Source organism: Petaurus breviceps, unplaced genomic scaffold, assembly GCF_028583685.1.
Source record: "Petaurus breviceps papuanus isolate PSGF00001 unplaced genomic scaffold, PetGlider_PUasm1.0 79, whole genome shotgun sequence".
In the NCBI taxonomy this organism is placed as follows: Eukaryota; Metazoa; Chordata; class Mammalia; order Diprotodontia; family Petauridae; genus Petaurus; species Petaurus breviceps.
In genome coordinates this window covers 22431533-22450265 of record NW_027186523.1, presented here as the reverse complement: position 1 = coordinate 22450265, position 18733 = coordinate 22431533, and the positions used below count along the sequence as shown (strand labels likewise).

General features: G+C 35.0%; 1 protein-coding gene and 1 pseudogene across 13 annotated transcripts in view; both read right to left on the bottom strand.

Moving 5' to 3' along the window:
- LOC138175870 (semaphorin-3A) overlaps positions 1–18733 on the bottom strand; it is a 666319-nt gene that overhangs the window by 428240 nt on the left and 219346 nt on the right. For 6 of the 13 annotated variants that reach the window (XM_069106486.1, XM_069106490.1, XM_069106488.1 and 3 more), the window contains one exon: positions 4815–4880. The exons of the other annotated variants lie outside the window; for them this stretch is intronic. The gene's annotated coding sequence lies outside the window, so the exon portion shown is untranslated. The remainder of the gene's footprint in view (positions 1–4814; positions 4881–18733) is intronic. 13 annotated transcript variants of the gene reach the window in all.
- LOC138175715 (ribonuclease P protein subunit p25-like) overlaps positions 4811–18733 on the bottom strand; it is a 49237-nt pseudogene continuing 35314 nt past the window's right edge.

Genomic DNA, 18733 nt, shown 5'->3' with positions numbered 1-18733 from the left:
AAGAAACCACCACCATAAAATTGTACATAAAATCACAAACTTCTGCTCTCATCTTACCTCTCCAATTTGACTTCCAGCCCATTATTCAATCAAAACTGTTCTTTTGGAAGTCATTAACAATCTTGACTTGCCAAATCTAAGAGCCTTTTTTCCATTCTCATCCTTCTTCATCTTTCTGCAGCCTAGGATAATGTTGATCACTTTCTTCTTTCTAATCATGTCCCTCTTGGTTTCTGTGACACAACTGTCCTGGTTGTCCTCCTATTTATCCGACCACTCTCTCTCACTCTCCTTTGTTGGATCTTTATCCAGTTTATGCCTCTATCTACGGGTGTCCCACACAGCTCTGTCCTTGTCCTCTTATTCTCCCTCTCTGCTATTCCCCTTGGGTGATCTCAGTTCCCATGGATTCAATTATCTCTATGCTGATGATTCTCAGATCTACTTAGCCAGGCCAGACCACATTTCCAGTCTCACATCTCCAAATGCTTATTGTACATCTTGAACTGGATGCCCCATAGACATCTTAAACTTAACAAGCCAAAACCCAAACTCATTATATTTCCCACAAAATTCTCCTTTCTTCTGAACTCCATCATCCTCCCAGTCATTCAGGCTCACAACCTAGATATCATCTGCAACTTTGTGCTACTTCTTATCCCTCATATCTAGTCTGGTGCCAGGTCTACCATTTTTTCCTTTGCTACTTGTCTTAAATATGCCCCTTTCTCTTCTCTGATACTGCAACTATCTCAGTGTAAGCCTTTATTAACTCACATCAGGACTACTGCTAGAGTTTGATATTGGTCTACCTGCCACAAATCTCTCCCTACTTCAGTAGATTACCTGTCAGAGTGATTTTCCTAAAACATGGATCTGACTACATCACTCATCCTACTCAACAAATTCTAATGGCTACCATTAACCTCTAGGATGAAATATAAAAGTATCTTTATATTCTAAAACTTTCATAACTAGCCCAAAGCAACCCTGCCTCCACCTTTCAAGTCATCATATACCTTACACTGCCCCTTCCCCTCCAATTTCTGAGATATAATTACACTGGTTTCTGCTTTTCTTCAAACAAGACTCTCTCTCTCTCCTTTGATCAAAGATTGACTGTAATGAATGCCTGGAATGTCTTCTCTCTTCATCTCTACTTTCTGGTTTTCTTCAAGGTTCAGCTTCTACAAGAAGCCTTTGCCAGTCTCTTTTAATTCTAGTTTCTTCTCTCAGTGATTATGTCCAATTTATCGTGTACATAACTGTAGTAGTAAGCACCTTAGCACAACCAAGATGGCCTGCTAACATCAGTTCTTTGATCTGCTTTTCTAAAGGAAAGACAGCTTCAAAGGAGTGAACAATCTTATTTTAATTATAGATAAGTAGAAAATACAAGCAGATAAATTAGCACAGAGATTCAACAGACAGGGCTCCTACTGTCTGAACAAAGTAATACAACCACCTACATAAACCACCAGACAGGGAGAGCACAAAACTCTGAGTAGGGGGGAGGAAGATGGAGGGAAGAAGGGGAGAGTGCTCTTAACAAATAGCTACTCAGAGTCCCACCCAAGGAATCAAAAGATCCTTCTCATAAGGGAACTCCCCCCAAAGCAAAATCTCACCTCAGAATATACACACACATACACATACACATGTGCACACACACATACATACACATGCACACATGCCCACACGCAGTGCGTGCACACACACACACACACATATACATTTGGCTAATAGGCTTAGAGCCAGAAAGCATCACAACCCTCCTGACTCAGTGCCTAATTAGCTTAGTACCAAAAGGTGTGAAAGCCTTCCTAAGAGCAAGTCTCCCCCTAAGCAAGCTCCTCCTTAGGTGGTTCCTCCCCCAATGGTTTCTATCTGAGGCCTATTAATGGACCTGGAAAATCTTCCTATTCCATTGACATTATAATAACTTATTTGTAAACAACCATTTACTTGTCCTACACATTAAGTTGTGAGCTCTTTGGAGGTAGTAACTATCTTTTACCTTTATTTGTATTTCTGGTACATTTCACAGTGCCTAGTATATGGTAAGAACTATACAAATGTTAGCAATTATTATACTGAATTTAATAATAGTAGTAAAATTACCTATTTTTGTGACCCCTTCTGAAATAATTTTGCATATTTTCAAGTATATTACTGAAGGTTCTTTTTTTTATTTTTGGATCTCTAATATCTTCCCACAAACTTAAGCCTTAACCAAGCCCCCTTCTCTGACAGAATGTAGAAGACATGATTTATTATTTTGCTACTTTTTGGTTATTATTCTTGCCTGTACTGTCTTTGGTTTTTTTGTTTGTTTGTTTTTGTTACCACATTCAATTATGTTGATGTTAGTTAAAACAACATTTATCAATAAAAGTGAAAATACATTTTTAAAAGATGTTTGATCCAGGCTCCTGGATCACTTCCCATTGTCAGTGGAATAATTTTAGCAGATTATCCTGAGTAGCCTAGAATGCCAAAAGTATATCATCTCAGAGGTAGAAAGTAATAAGAAAATTATTTGAGCCAAATGGTATTTTAATAGGAATCCCTAATATAAAATCCCTGATACCTAAACATTTGGCCTATGGTTGAAAACTCCAGTCACAAAAAATTTACTGTCTCCAAATGAATACATTATTTTTAATATAAAGCTGAAATCTGTCACTGTAATTTTCAGAAATTATTCCTCATTCTAATTTCTGGGAATATACTAAGAATAATCAGCGAAATAGCACTTTAAAGTATTTGAAGACAGCTATAATCCTCCCACCCTCACCCAGAGTCCTTTATTTATCAGGCCAAATATCCCAAATTCCTTCAACTGATCCTCATCATGATGACATGGTTTCCACTTCCCTCATCATGTCGCCCTCTCTCCTTTGGAAAAGTAATGGTTTATCAATGTTATTGTTAAAATGTAGTACCCAGAACTGGATAGAAAAAGTACTCCAGATGTCATCTGATCAAGACAGAGTAGAGAAGGATTTCCTACACTCTAATCTTCAGCACTATTCCCTTTTAATGCAATCCTAAGATTAAGTATTTCTTTCATACTAAAATTGTTGTCATTCTGAACACTTTTTTTATTAATAAAGCACAGGATTGGGAGATTTTGGGTAGTTATATCTTATGGTTTAGTTATAGTATATTTACAAATATCTTAAGGTTTAGTTATAGTGTACTTACAAACCATTAGAATTACCAGATCATTTTCACACAAACTGTTATCTATGTTTCCCTCAACATGTACTTGAAATGTTTATTTTTCATTTAAAGCTAAATGTAAGACTAACTTATTTTCATTATATTTTATCTTACTAAATATGCCTGATAATTCTAGTTTTTCAAGATTTTTAAAAATTATAATTGCCATCCAACATGTCAGAACTTTTGCTAATATGGTGCCCAAATTTCACATCATCTTGAGATTTGATTTTTAAATAAAAAGTTTCTATGTCTTCATCCAAGTCATTGATGAAAATACTGACAGAGAACTTGCTCTAACCCAGGTTGATGATGAACCATTCTTTTTTTTTCTTTTGAATCCAGTAATTCATTACGTCTTAGTCCACCTAACTTCAACCACTTGGCTCACATATCTCAAACTTATTCATGAGAATATTACTAAAGATTTTGTCAAATGCTATATTGCTTTATAGGTAGCACAAGTTAAATTAAGTCACAATGACTTATAACGATCACCAATTTCTTCTAAGTACTCACAACCCATAAGTGATTTTGTTCTTGCCTGTGAAATCTCTATATTTTGAAAGTTTTTTTGTTCCATGTAGACTGAAGATGGTGGTTATTTGGAAAAAATTATAACTCTAAAAATGTTGATAAACTGTGTTGTTGTTGTTTTAATAGATCAATGTTAGGACCAAGTTATAGAAGCAAACAGTTTGGTTTGTATGTACCTATGTACCAGATACTATGCCAAGTACAGAAGTTTCAAATTTATTTAGTTCTACTTTGAAGAGATGATAAGAGATTAGGGCTAAGCAGAAATATAATTATTTTAAACTGTCTCCTTGAAGAATGTATGTTTATGGAGAATCATTTTCCACACAGATATGGAATACAGTATTTCTCACTAACCCTGGACCTATTTTAGATATCTTCATTAAAAACACATCAATACATAAGTAAGTCATGAATATGAAACTGAGACAAATGCATTATTATCATCATCACCTGCCTTTGGTAGTAGATACATGGAGTAAGGGGTTGCCTTTTCCTTACATTATTTGTTGAATGTTGAATGGAAGAGTCCCTATGAAGGAGCTATACTAAAAATCCACAAAATAGATTCTAACAATATATACTATGTAGTAAGCTCAAAGAATGCATGGTGACATTTACATCTTTATTAATGGGCTTTGTGAGGAAATATTATGGATAGTGTATTTGTTATTGAAAGAATATAACTAATAAATTTCCATTTTGTACTCAAGGACATTTATAAGTGCTTTCCCCACCCAAATGCTACAATATTATGAAGGCATTTCATAAAGACATCATAAGATACCCCAAATGCAAAATTTTTCTGCCATGAGAATTATGAAATTGCCTAAAAGATCTTACGACAGAAATAATACTCAGGAACTTTCAGGAAAATAAAATGCTATTCTTCCAAACCCTGTCTTTTGCTTGCTGTAAATATAAGTAAAACCTCTTTATATGAATCTTTGAAAGCAGGATGATTTATATTGTACTTTCCAATATGATCCAAAGTGGCCATTTTGAGCATGACTGCTCTGGTTCTATAGTAGAAGATATATTCTATTGCTTACTTGGAGTTGTTGAGAGGAGATTTATTGTCTATGTTGTGCAGTTCAAAGAGGATCCCATCCTTATTGCTAGAAAAAAAACAAAAAAGTGGTGCATTGTACATCAGAAAAACAGACAAGAGATGAACAGACTTTCAAAAAATATGTAGCTTTTTAGCTGGGTGATGTGATTGGAAAAAATCATTGTAATAGGCAACTACCAGAACCCAAAAAAGGATAAAAGGTTGACATAAATGTATAAGCAAAATAGTAATGTTACACTATCAAATTCCTTGGTATATGTATCCATATATAATATGAGGCAAATGTTTAAAAGATACAAATGCTAGAAAACTTATGACTATAAAAATCTAAACGAAAGGAAAAAATATTGAAAGACAATGTATTGTACAATTGATAAAGCTACTATTAATATATTTCATTTTTATATATTCCATATTAACCTTCATTTCCAAATACAGCACTGCCTCCCTCTCATTAAAAAAAAGAATGGGGGATGGGAGAAGGTCGAAAGAGAAACAGTTTAGCAAAACTAACCAACACATCAAATGACTCTAAGAGTATATGCAAAGTTCTGAATGAATAATCCTTGACCTTTACATGGAAGTGACATTTTTTTTGGGGGGGGGGGGGGGGGTATATATGGAACTTATATTCCCAACTCCTCACTTTTCCTCTCCTGGGGAAAGCCACTTCATATTTACAGTCCAAAGAATCGAATAGTGGCAAGAAGTTGATAAAACTGGTGGTAGCACTCTTGCGGGAGGGGAAGGGAGACAGGGAGAAAAAGCTGATTATTTCTTTGACCAAACACAGGGAGCCTCAGACATCGACATGTCTACTCCCATGTCACATATTCATTTACACCTGTTATCTGAGAGGTAACAGCAGTGTGAAAAAGACTGGAGTCACTGGACCAAAAAACCCCCCAGCAATGGGGACTTCAATACTGTCCTACCCTTCCTGGGGAGCACCTCAGAATCTGCACCCAACCCTGACCCACTCGGGGTCAGGGCCTCCTGGGGGGTCTCTGCTCTAGCCCCACCTCCCCCTCCCTGGCAATGCCCTGAGGCCGGGGGCCCGCCTCTTGGGCTGAGGGATATGCGAGGGGGTGCAAGGTAAAGATTGTCCCAGGCCAGGAGAAGCACCTCGGGGCTGGTAGCCACCCTCATTGGGCTCCAAGGGGTCCCTGCTGAGCAGAAGTCACACAGCTGGCACACGTCGGCGTACAGACCAGCCTTGACACAACAGGGCCCCAGGCATCCTCTGGCTGCTGGAGTCTGCTGAGCCGATGCAAGCCATGCATTAGGCACTTAAGGGTCAGGGTCTCTGTGCAGGTCACGCCTCTGCCTGTGGCACCGCCCGCACCAGTGAACGCTATTCGTGGCGTGGCTTAGCTTTCCAGCCGACCCAGTGCAATGCAAAGCCCATGGATCCTGCTGCAATCCCGAACTCGCATTTCCAAGGTATCGGGAGGCAGAGCTGGCACTGGGGGGCCGAGGGGCTTCTCTACAGGGCTCGCCTTCTGGTAATTCTCTGTGGCTGGGCCAGGAACTTTCACTGTGCTTCGGCCTCCTCCGGCTGGTAGCGACCTCTCACACTGAGGAACCAAGATGCAATGGGCCGGGCATGCGCACGGTGGCGAGCGGAAGTGACGTTTTCTACCTTCTCTGGTGCTAATCTTGACAATTAGAATGCTAAATTTTGTTTTTGTTGTTATTCTTTCTGTTTACATCCTTGTTGTCATTGCATATACTATTTTCTTTGTTCTGCCTGTTTCACTTTGCTACAATTCATAAGTCTTCCCATGTCTCTCTGCATTCTTCACATTAATCATTTCTTATAATAATGTCCTATTAAATTCATGCATTGTAATTTGCTGAGCCATTTCCTAGCTTATGAGGATTAAAGTTGTTTCAAGTTCTTTGTTAATACAAAACGTGCAGGTACAAATATTTTGGTTTATATGGGAATTTCATTTCCAACTTTAATCTTTTTGGCACATGTGCCAACAGTAGGATTTCTGGGTCAAAGGGCAAGAGCATTTTAGATATTTTCTTTGCATAATTTAAAATTGCTTTTGAAAATTGTTGCACAAATTCAGAGATCTACTTACAGCTATTAGTGGGTAAATCTTTCAACAATTTATTAAGGGCTTAGTGTGTTAGGAACTTTGCTAAGTGCTGGTGATATCTATCTACAACCACTCTAATGCTATTTTCATCTTTTGTCATTTTTTGTCAACTTTCAGAGTGTAAGGTAAAACTTCTGAGTTATTTGGGTCTGAAAATCTCATCACTAGTATTTCAAAGCAAGCTTTCATATGGTTGATAATAGTTTGCAATCATTATTTTGTGACTTTTGTTCATATCAATAAATAAGTCATTATTAAGTACTTATGATATGCCAGGTACTATGATCAGCATTGGAAATACAAAGAAAAGACAAAAGACAATATATCCATTAATTTATCATCCATTGGGGAGTAATTCTTGGTCCTTTCCTTATATATATATATAAAACCTCACAAGAGTTATATATACATACATACATACATATATACATATATATATATATATATATATGTTAGATGTCTGGTTCAGAGATAATTGATGCAAAGTTCACCCCCTAATCACAATAGACAGACAGCTTCACTTTTTATCCGAGCTATTTTGATGTTTTCATGCAAAAAGGTTTTCAATTTCATTCATCATGTCACATTACAAGTGAATCATAATAGTGGAAATTTTGCTGAAAGATATATTATGAATCATGTTTCAATTACTAATCAGGAAATTTTATTAAATTTTTCTACATGTATGCATGTCTGGATTCTATATGCATGTCCTTCCTGATGAAACACATCCATATCCCCTAATCAGTATTTCATCATTTATCTTTACAATAATTTTGTGAAGGCATATCTAAGGAAAAAACCATCATGAGTGGAAAAAAAATCACAAGATGTTTTTGAGAAGCTGCTTTATATGCCATTATTTCAAGGCATCTATATAGAATTTTTTTTCCAAGACAGCACAACTTAGCAACAAGGGATTCATTTACAGATTAGTGGTTATTTCTAATAGCATCATTTTTTTTCTTGTATCATTTTTGGTGACAACACTTTAGAAGTATAAAGTGATATGCCTGGATTACTATCATTAAGTACGTGGAATGTAGGAAAAGTAAGAAGAACTCTTGACTAATTCAGTATTATTTGATTGAAAAAAATACTCTATGAGGTTTGACTTGGCACTTCTTCCTGATGCAATATTTCTATTGAAAAAATGGAATAATCCTTTACAAAATGTAAATAAAATTAATTCAGTCATGTAGCTAGAGTGAAAAATAAAGAATAATTGCTAAAATGAGGGTATTTGTCTCTATTTTAATAGTTTGTTATCAAACAAATAGTCCTAAAGAACTTTCACTTGAAAAATTGTATTAACAGGAATAATTTCAGAAAATAGATTTATACACATTCATAAGTATTTTCTGCAAGTATTTTTCTATAGTTATTTCCCTGGATTCCTATAATTTCTTTACCTTTCTTATATTTTCAGCCTAGATTCATCACCTTTGCTTAGGTTTTTACTGTACATCACTGAAGGGGAAGGTTTCCATGGCAACTGGATGAGACCCTCAGGCATATCCCTAATGACTCTGGGCAGCACTTCCAAACACAGTTTGTTTGAAGGTCCAATTGTTGTCCAACAGGGGTGTAGTTGATGAAACACAGATGAGTGGAAACCCTGTTTCATTCTGCACTTTTACATCTACTAGAGTCAATTATTCTTGGTTCTCAGAGAACATAAATAGACTGAGTAATGAAATCCAGAAATAATCATAAGCCATCATTTCAACCAAGAGTTTCGTATGCTACCCAACACACATTTTATCAAAACTACTAGCCAGTGGCAAAAAACTGACAGACTGGACCTTCTCTTGTTTATTATCATGAAAGTGTTAATAAATAGAGGATTGACTTTCCCCTAAAAAAATTGTGATAGGAAATCAAAGGCACCTAAAAAAGTCAGGGTAAATAGTGGCCTGAAAAAAAATTCAAAGTAATTTTTTCCTATTTATCTTTTAAAACTCAGGGGCAGAGTGGTACAGAGGAAAGAATCTTGGATTTGGAGCAAGAGGACCTCAGTTCAAATATTAGCTCCATCACTTACAACCTGTGGCAAGTCATTTAAGCCCTGGGTGCTTTGGCTTCTTTACCTGTCAAAAGAAGACATTTACTCTAAGGTCCTTTCTAACTCTCATTCAAGTATTCTTAACCATGAAAAACTTTTGAAAGTTTATGTATATTTAATATTTTATGCATATCTAAAAAGGGAAATGAAAGAATGTAAAAGTATTTATCAAGTGCTTGCTATGTGCCAAACATGGTGCTAAGCTTTTAGGATATGGATATGAAAGCAAACATAATGCTTGTCTTTGAGGAGACTACATTCTAATAAGGGAAACAACACACTTAAGGGAGTAGTAGCTGGAAAGGGAGCACTTTGGTCCATAAAGTTACTGGAATCATGAGTGGGACCACAGAAGATTATACTGACATTGCCCATCTTGGAACAATCAGAGTTGTACTGAACCACGGTTCATGGTTCTAGAACAGGAAAGAGAAGAGTATGAAGGAAAACTACAGGTTTGGTAATAAGGGTTAATGAACATCTAGTCCAAAATATTATTGCTTTAATCACATTATCAGTTTTATTACATGATGATGTCAGATTCACTTCATTGAATATAGGTGTTTAGAAACAAAACAGTAGAACATGGTAACCATATGATTCACTATACTAGCAGAATATTTACTCCAGTGTTTAAGAGAATGCAGTATATGCAGTGTCATCAGCATGGAATATGATATAGAATGCCCAGAAATGGTAATTACCCTGCTCAAAGGGTCAGACTATAGTACATTAGCATTTTAGAATTCCCACTATAGTTGAAAATTCACGCCAAAAAAGAATCTCACCTGTTACAATTGTCTCACTCTTTGGGCTTAAACTCAATGCATGAACTGTTTTTTACTCCCTTTCAAAGCCACTATGATCCTTTGATAGAATTATGGAAAATATTAAAGATCTTGTTTTTATTATATTCCACCAATTATACTGGAAATACAAGAAATAAAAGACCAATATAGGAGTATAAGAAAGAAGTGCAGGGGACTAAAAAACAAAAAGGAATTCAATTCAACAAGCATTTATTATGTGTAATTTGCTCTAGATACCATACTAGAAAATAAACATGCCTAATAAGAAAAACAGAGGCAATACCTGCCCACTCTACCAGGATTATTACAGTTATAGTTGTCTAGTTAGGACCAGAGCCAAAAAAGTAATTTGAGGTTACAGACAAAAACCATGAAAAGTGTAAGTAGTACACATGGGAACCAAGAACAAGTTAGTATTGCCATGAATAGTAGAAGAAAGAAGAATAAAGAGCCAACTCTTTACCCTAATGCCACTTTGCTTCTAGAATAGTGAGGTTCACAAATCCTCAACCTAAATTTGTCAGCTAATATAAATTTTGATTTCTCAAGAGTTGGCAGCCCTTTAGGAAGATGAAGTCATTTCCTACATTAGCAGAATATAGGCATTTTTCAGTCTGCCAGCTAAATGACTAGAGGAAGATGGCTGTATATGTATTCTGTGCCAAAAGATCTATATGAATATAATGTTAAAATTGAAGACTTAAACACATTCATGACAGAAGCCAAAAGTGATGGTTCATATATTCAGACTAATCATACTGTTCAAACCTTGCATTTATGATCAACTTTATTTTATATGATTTACAGGTAAAGATGATTAAATAAATGATTTAGGAATATTTTAGGCACCTGTTTAACCAGACCCAGAAGAATTTGTGAAAGATGAGTAAGGATTGGAAATTCTCAAGGCACCTGGAGAACTGGCTGTAGGGGGAAATATTTTTACTTAAATATATTAGTATGTTAGATATTTTAATGCCCATTCACCATGGAAAAGCATGTGTTGTCATTGAGTCTTCAAAAGCTCAGTGCAAACATGTGACAGTTCCCCTTTCAAATCTATGAACTAACTTACAGACCCAGGCTGGTTAGTGGAAACAGAAAAGGGAGGTTTTCAATAGAATTTAGGAAACTAATAATGTCAGACTACTTTTATTCTGATGAATTACTTGGAATTGTAGCATGCTGACTATGGACAATATTTGACTTTTTCAACTTTCTACATTTCCTAGTGTCTAGACACAATTTTGCATGTTTTCCTTTTCCTTAATCTTATACCATTTTGTTCCACTCTGATATAATTTTATATTATCATACAATTTTATTGAACTTTTCAAATATCTCCATCCTTTCTCTATGCTAATATTTATATAGGGTATCTCCAAAGTGTTCAATATATTAAAACTTAAAACTGCAATTAAAGAGCAAAATTTCAGCATCTATTAAAGTTTAAAAATGTCCTTAAAACTTTTGGGACACCATACAGAGTATTAGAGGTTTTGCTAAATAATTTACAAATATTTCCTTATTGTATCTTCATTATTATCCCTTAGAGTTGTGTCTATACCTATTATTATTCCCATTTTACAGAGGAAGAAAACTGAGGTGAAGAGGGGAAAAAAACCTACCAAGTAACACACAACTAGTAAGTATGAGAAGCAGTTATGTGAACATGGCTTGTAAATTTCAAGTCTAGAAGTCTTGCTTTCACATCCACCCCCCTGATTCTCAATTTCACCTCAATCTACGTAAAGGGAAAACTGAAAGAAAAAGCAAAAATAATATAAATACATAAAGTGTGTGTATATATATATACATTCATGTATATTTACATATGTAGTCATAACTATATATTTGAAACATTTCTAATTTCGTTAGTGTGGATACTCCCTTTACTGAAGCAGGTCACAGCCTCTCTAATTTGGTAAATAATAATAATATTTATATAGCACTAAGTATGTTCTGGCACTGTGCTAAGCATTTTTTTCTATAAATATCTAATTTGATCCTCACAGCAATGCTAAAAAGTAGGTACTATTATTATATTCATTTTACAGATGAGGAAAATGAGGTAGACAGAGATTATTTGCCGAAGTTCACAAAGCTTCTAAGTGTCTGAGGCCAGATTTCTGGAAGATGATCTTCTATACATGTTGGGTTTGAAGACTACATTATATCTACTAATGATGAATCTCTTCAAGTTTAACTAGGAGAACACTGGTCTTGGTCCATCACTGGTCCCTCCTAGAAGCCTTTCCAGATCTTTCAATACTTGTGTGATTCAAGAAGCTTGTATCATTTTCATGGTTTGACCATATAGACACAGAGAGATACAAGTTAAACTCTTCCCCCTTCTCTATCATCACCTTTTGGTGAGTCAATTCAACTCTACACTATCTTCTCCCATCTCTTGACATCTTGTCCTATCACTAAAGACACCTTGTCAAACCTCAACCTTGGATTACTCTTGCCTATTGCCTTTTTCACTTCTATCCCCATACTGCTGAATAGAGCTAGAGGCAATCTTGAAACCATGCTGATCAGGTCCTCTACAACAAGCGTGTTATCTAATCTCCACTCGGTCCTCACTGGAATAAAATGCTTATTCTAACAGATTAGATAGCTTACTCTCTAAAATGGCTATTTCAAATGTTCTCATCTCTCCAGGAATCTCTCATAATTCCTCCTCCCAAGATCTTAGGGAACCCTCTACTCACCATTTTAGCAGAGAAGCAAGTTCATGAGTCACTGAAAAAAAGTCAGTCATTCACCAAGACCTTATTTGCCTCAATATCATCATTGAATATAGATCACAAATCTTCCTATACCATCTACTCACCAGTCAACAAGTCAATCAGTAGTCAGAAAACAAATATTTGTTGTTTACTATATGCCAGGCCACCTCTTCATCTTCATTCCTGTGTTCAAAGAAAGAGTGACCCTTTTCCTTATGAAGTACAATTCCTCCACATAAATCCTTGATCCTCCTTCCTCTCTTCATCATCAAATTGTCTCCATTATAATTATACACTCTATTCTTCAGTCTCTTTATATTTGCTTTCTCTTTCCCCGCTACCAAACATAGTTGTCTTACTTTTTTTTTTTTTGGAGGGGGGAAGGCAGGGCAGTTGGGGTTAAGAGATTTGCCCAAGGTCACACAGCTAGTAAGTGTTAAGTGTCTGAGGTCAGATTTGAACTCAGGTCCTCCTGACTCCAGGGCACTGCGCCACCTAGCCCCCCACCTTGTCTTACATGTTATTAAAAAAATCTCACTCCACCTTTATATCCCTACTATCTTCCTCTACATCCCTGCCTCCTCTCCCATGTCATTGCTAAAGTCCTTTGGAAATCTGACTATTCTCAAAGCTCCCTTCATCTTCTCTCATTTGCATCTAAACTTTAAGAATCTGGGTTCTGTTTCCATCTTTAACATTGACTTTATTGAGGGTAACAGGGACTGTTTTTTACATCTTTTTGTATCCCCAGCACTTTACACAGTGCTTGGCAAATAGGAGGTGTTAAATAAATATTTATTGATTGATGGCTGTCTAGAACTGTCTTTCACCTCACCTCCACTTTTTAGTTTCTCTGCTTCCTTCAAGACTCAGCTTAAATCTCACTTCCATCAGGAAGCCTTTCCAGATCCCTTCAGATGCTAATGCCTTCCTCACTTAGAATGACTTCCACCTATTCTGAAAATGTTACATGTATTCACTTATGTGTATGACATTTACTCCGTTAGAATGTAAAAATTATCTCCCTCCTTTTTTCATTCCCAGTGCTTAACATGGAGCTTGGAACATAGTAAATACTTTATAAAAATCTGTTAGTCAAAACCTAACCACATATCACAAATAAACCACATAACACTAATCATTATATTTATTAGTTATCTGATTCACTCTGTGATTAGATATATTTACACATATGCATGCTTCTCAACATATGTGTATATGTATATATGCACTCCATCAAAACATGAATCAAATCACTGACAAATAGCATTAAATGTACATGTATTTAAATGAATGTGTATATATGTCTTTATATGTGTGTTGCATGTATGCATGCATGCAGTTGCTGATATTCATATATTTCAAATGTTACTTAGGTATTCAGTAGATAGAAACCAAAGAAAGAAGGAGGGGAGAGTAGCCCCAAAGAAAATTCAGAATAATTTTTTTCATCGTGGAGGCATAGGTTAATTTAGTTAAGAATTTGGCTTAACCCAGTTGATTGCTATTTTCCAATAATGTATTAATCTTTATGTTTGCTTTTTCCTCCCTCTAGGCTTTCTACCATTAAAAATTAATTACTTTTAATTGGAAATCAAGGGGATGCCCATCACTTGTGGAATGGCTAAATAAGTTGTGGTATATGAATATAGTGGAATACTACTGTGCTATAAGAAATGAGGAGCAGATGGACTTCATAATAACCTGGAGAGACATATATAGATATAGATATAGATATAGATATATAGATAGATATTGAGTGAGGAGAGCAGAACCAGGAGAACTTTGGGCACAATTACAGACACATAATATCTGTGACAACTTTGATACACTGGGCTCCTCTCAGCAATGCAAGGTTATAAGACAATTCCAAAACACTCATGATGGAAAGGGATATCTACATCCAGAGAAAAACTATAGAGTCTGAATGCAGATTGAAGCAAACTACTTGCTCTCTCTCTTTTGTTTTGTTTTGTTCCTTCTTTCTCATTGTTCACTCCACTGGTTATAATTCTTCTTTACTACTTGACTAATGTTTAATGTGAAGGTATTTGTAGAACCTATATTGGATTGCATGCTGTCATGCGGAGTGAGGGGAAAGGGGAGAAAATTTGGAAATCAAGGGATTGTGGAACTGAATGTTGCAAACTAAAAGTAAATAAATGTTAAATAAATAAATAAAGATTCATTACTTTTGCTCCAAGGGGAAAACAAAAACCAAAGCATGATTGAGCTCTTGGTATCTCTAGGTATGAAACAGAGAGGTTATTTCAGGTGTGGCTTTTCAAACTTGATTACCTAATGAGCAATGTTCAAATACTTTATACTTTCCCAGGCCCACCTCCTCTTCTATGCCTGCTTGGACTTTATTTGTAAATACCTATCACTACTTCCAGATATCTTGAATTTTTTGCTATGTGTGAAGTTTGGGAAACCTTTAAAATCTATCTCTGTCTAGTTTTAGTCTACTTAACTGAAGTCATCAAAAACCACTTTCTCTTTGTGTTTTTATGGGATCTCTGAAAGTGTGTTAATACAGTGGTTGATTACTAAACTAAATTCCTTACTACCACGAAATTTAAATTTTAACACGTTATTTTTCTAAAAATACATAACAAGGAGTTAAAATTCCATGTTATATGTGGTATGTCAATACAGTTTTCCACACCTAAAGAATTCTAAAAGGAAAAGAGCCTATAAACATCTTCTTGGAGAACAACTCATCTTCTTGGAGATGTGCCTGGGGCAGGGAGAGGCCAAGTGTACAGCCAAGGGTGATTCTGTCAGAGACAAGGTATGAACTCAAATCATCTTTCATTCCAGGTTGGTGTTTCAATGTTTCCTCTGAAACTGTTCAATTCATCATTTCTTATGACACAACAATATTCCATTATATTTTTAACCAATCTTTGTTTAGCTATTTCCCAATAAGGAAGACAGCACCTCAGTTTCCAATTTGGAGCTACCACAGAAAGAGCTGCCATAAATATTACAAATGGTAAAATATCATAAAAAAACACAGCATATGATAATTTCAAACTAGAACTTATCACATAGAACCTTATGTAAGATCACTTACCACATAGAATATGGACTAATTCATCACATTATGTAAGTATGCTTCATTTCTGACATGGTTTACCTCATTTCTGTTAAATAATGGCCACAGTAGTCAATGTGAAATATTATATATTTAAAAATTTTAATTTACATGTAACTTTTGGGAAAAATATCTATCAAATAATGTAAAACATTTGTACAGCAAAATACAAATATTTAATTTTTTGAAAATGTCAAGAATTTTACTTCATATATTAGGAAGAAAACACTTGAAAAACAAGAAATATTGATTTATAAAGGGTGATTTTCTTTCAGACATACATTTTATAAGAGAAATTTGTGTTTATAGGTATGTAGGCACTGTCTTACTACTATAGTATAAGTATGTTTTCATGAGTTAGGGACCAGACATGGCAGGCCATTGCTATAGGCTCCCATTGCTCCCAATTGAGGAACCTTATTCAACCCATTGTAGTCTGGCACCTCCTCTGAAATTCATAATCCTGAAGAGTTGCCCTGAGCAATGACAAGTGAATTGACAAATTGCCACAATAAGTGTGCTCCAGAGCCAAGACACCTGAACTCAAGTCTTCCCAACTTAGAATCAAATTCTTTAATATTTTAATGTCACAAAAAAGGGACAAAACCCTAGAGGGACTGAAAACTTTTAATATTACCTATGATCCAGAAGGACTGAGTACATTAAATTTGTACTATTTAAAGTCTATACTTCCTACTAACTTTCATATGTTTACATCTCACTTCTTGCCTTTTCTGTGCTCTAATATTATTCCCTCATTTTTTCTAAATGTACTATTGTAGTGATTGAAAATGACCTCTTTTCATGTCCTATGCATTTTTCTTTTCGTTGTTCATCAATTTGGCTATAGTCTCATCCCTTTTGAATATCCATCTTTTCTAATGTGTACCATGAGCCTCTAAGAATGGAGGAGTGCATCCCTAAATTTATAGTTTTCTTGGTTTCTGACACCTGGAAAATGCTGATTCAAAATATTTTAATGACAGTGGTAGTCTTAAATATAGGAAAATGGAATAGAAAGAAAATAAATAATCTTGAATCCTGATCTATAATCACTTCCTAAAAGTTGATTATACAAATTTAAATTAATAGGTTCTTTTCTTGGTTATATATTAAATAATCTGTTCTCTGTAATGACAATCTCTCTCTTTTAGTGGCTCTTCTTAAAAATAGTAGGAAAAAAGTCTAAGGCATAAAATACCCAGTTAGAGAAGAGTGCTTAAGTATAAATTGATATATGGGTATTTTATATTATTCTGTATGCTGACATTATATAGAATTAATATTTCCTAGGATTTGAAATTCTACTTGGCCAATATTTATAATGAAATGCTTGTAGCATTGTATAACTTTTTCTTTCTTTGAAAATATTCTAGATTAAATGCCACCATTGAAATTTATCTCTAGGGAAAGCTATGTGGTACAGTGAATAGAGCACCAGCCCTGGATGAGTTCAAATCCAGCCTCAGACACTTAACACACACACACAAAAATAGCTGTGTGACCTTGGGCAAGTCACTTAACCCCAACTGCCCTACCTTCCCCCTTCAAAAAAAAAAAGGCAAAAAAAAGAAAGTTATGTCTATTGGACCCTCTGATATTGCCAATGCTATCATATACTCATAGGTGCCTCTTGTGGTCTTTAGTCTTAGTCCAAAATATAACACTGCAAAGAATGACACTAATGGATTATTATCCATCAACAGATTGTAAGGCAGGTTCTTTTTAAATTGGCTGTTATGCTAGAATATACACTTAAGAATGATAATGACTATGGCATTCACATCAGATATGAGAATCTATCTGAAATTTTAACAAAATTGGAACAGTTTTCAATTAGTACACAGGAAATTTACTTTGTGAACCATGACTTATTTTATTGGTGCTCTGAGGGGCAATTAAGAAGGGGCAAATAGGAGATTATTTGTTGAACAAGAAGCAAACAGGTTTTATCTACTTAATACAGTGGTAGAAAATAACATTGGGTTGAAAACCATGAATACTATAGGAATCAATGTTAATATTTTTAAAGAAATGATGTTGTAGCCATTCTTCTAAACTAATTTGTCCTCCCTCCTCTACCACTGCATAAGACATGAAGCTTATCAAGTTATCATATGTATGGAATTTAAATATTCACGCTTATTCTCAATATCAATTTCAACAGTTTCAGTATGGCACAGATTAGTGACTTCTTTATATTTTTAGATATATTTCTAAATTTATTTTTAAATTGAGTAGTATCAGGAACCTAAATTATTTGCATTATAAAAAGGAGGAATGAGTAACTAATCTAATTCAAAGAAAAGAAGAAAATGAACGTTTGCTTTAATTTTCTTAGTTCACATATGATCAAACTAAGTTTGAATAAAGTAAATAATTTGGCTTATAAAATCTGCTTTAATACACATGTATTTATAACACATACATGAACATGTGTGTGACATGTGTAATTATTTGTTTCTGATATTTTAAAAATCATTTTCTTCCTCTTTTTTCATATCCTCAATTAATTCCACATCTTTTCTCCTTTCTTCTCTTCTCCTCAAAAGAGTATATAAAGAACATGGATATGATAAGCACATTATTGCTTAAATTTACCTCAGTGTCACACTCTAGAATGAAAAATGAAAAAGAACTGCAGTGATTTTGAAGAAAGTTAAAATGTTAATTGGCAAACTTCAGTAAATTAGCCAACAACAAGTGTTTACTGTAAAAAGTGAACCACATATATTAGATAGTGGCAAATAAGTAACCAGAATCTATTGAAAGGATGATTACTAATCAGGGGCAGAGGGAATGAGTTGGACTTTGAGGGAAAGATAATAAAGTTAAATAGCTCATGATTATAACTTAGGCATTTCAGGTATGGGAAAAATCTAGAGAAAGAAAAGAGACATAAGAGTTCATGGAATAGGATGGTCCAGGTTTTAGAAATCCAAGTACCTTGGAAACAGCAGAGTTTGAACGTTATTCTGAAGGACAATGAAAATTTTAAGGAAGTAAGTAACACAAGTAGAATACTTATGCATGAATTTGCCCTTCCTTCCTCTCTTCCTCTCTTCCTTCCTTCCTTCCT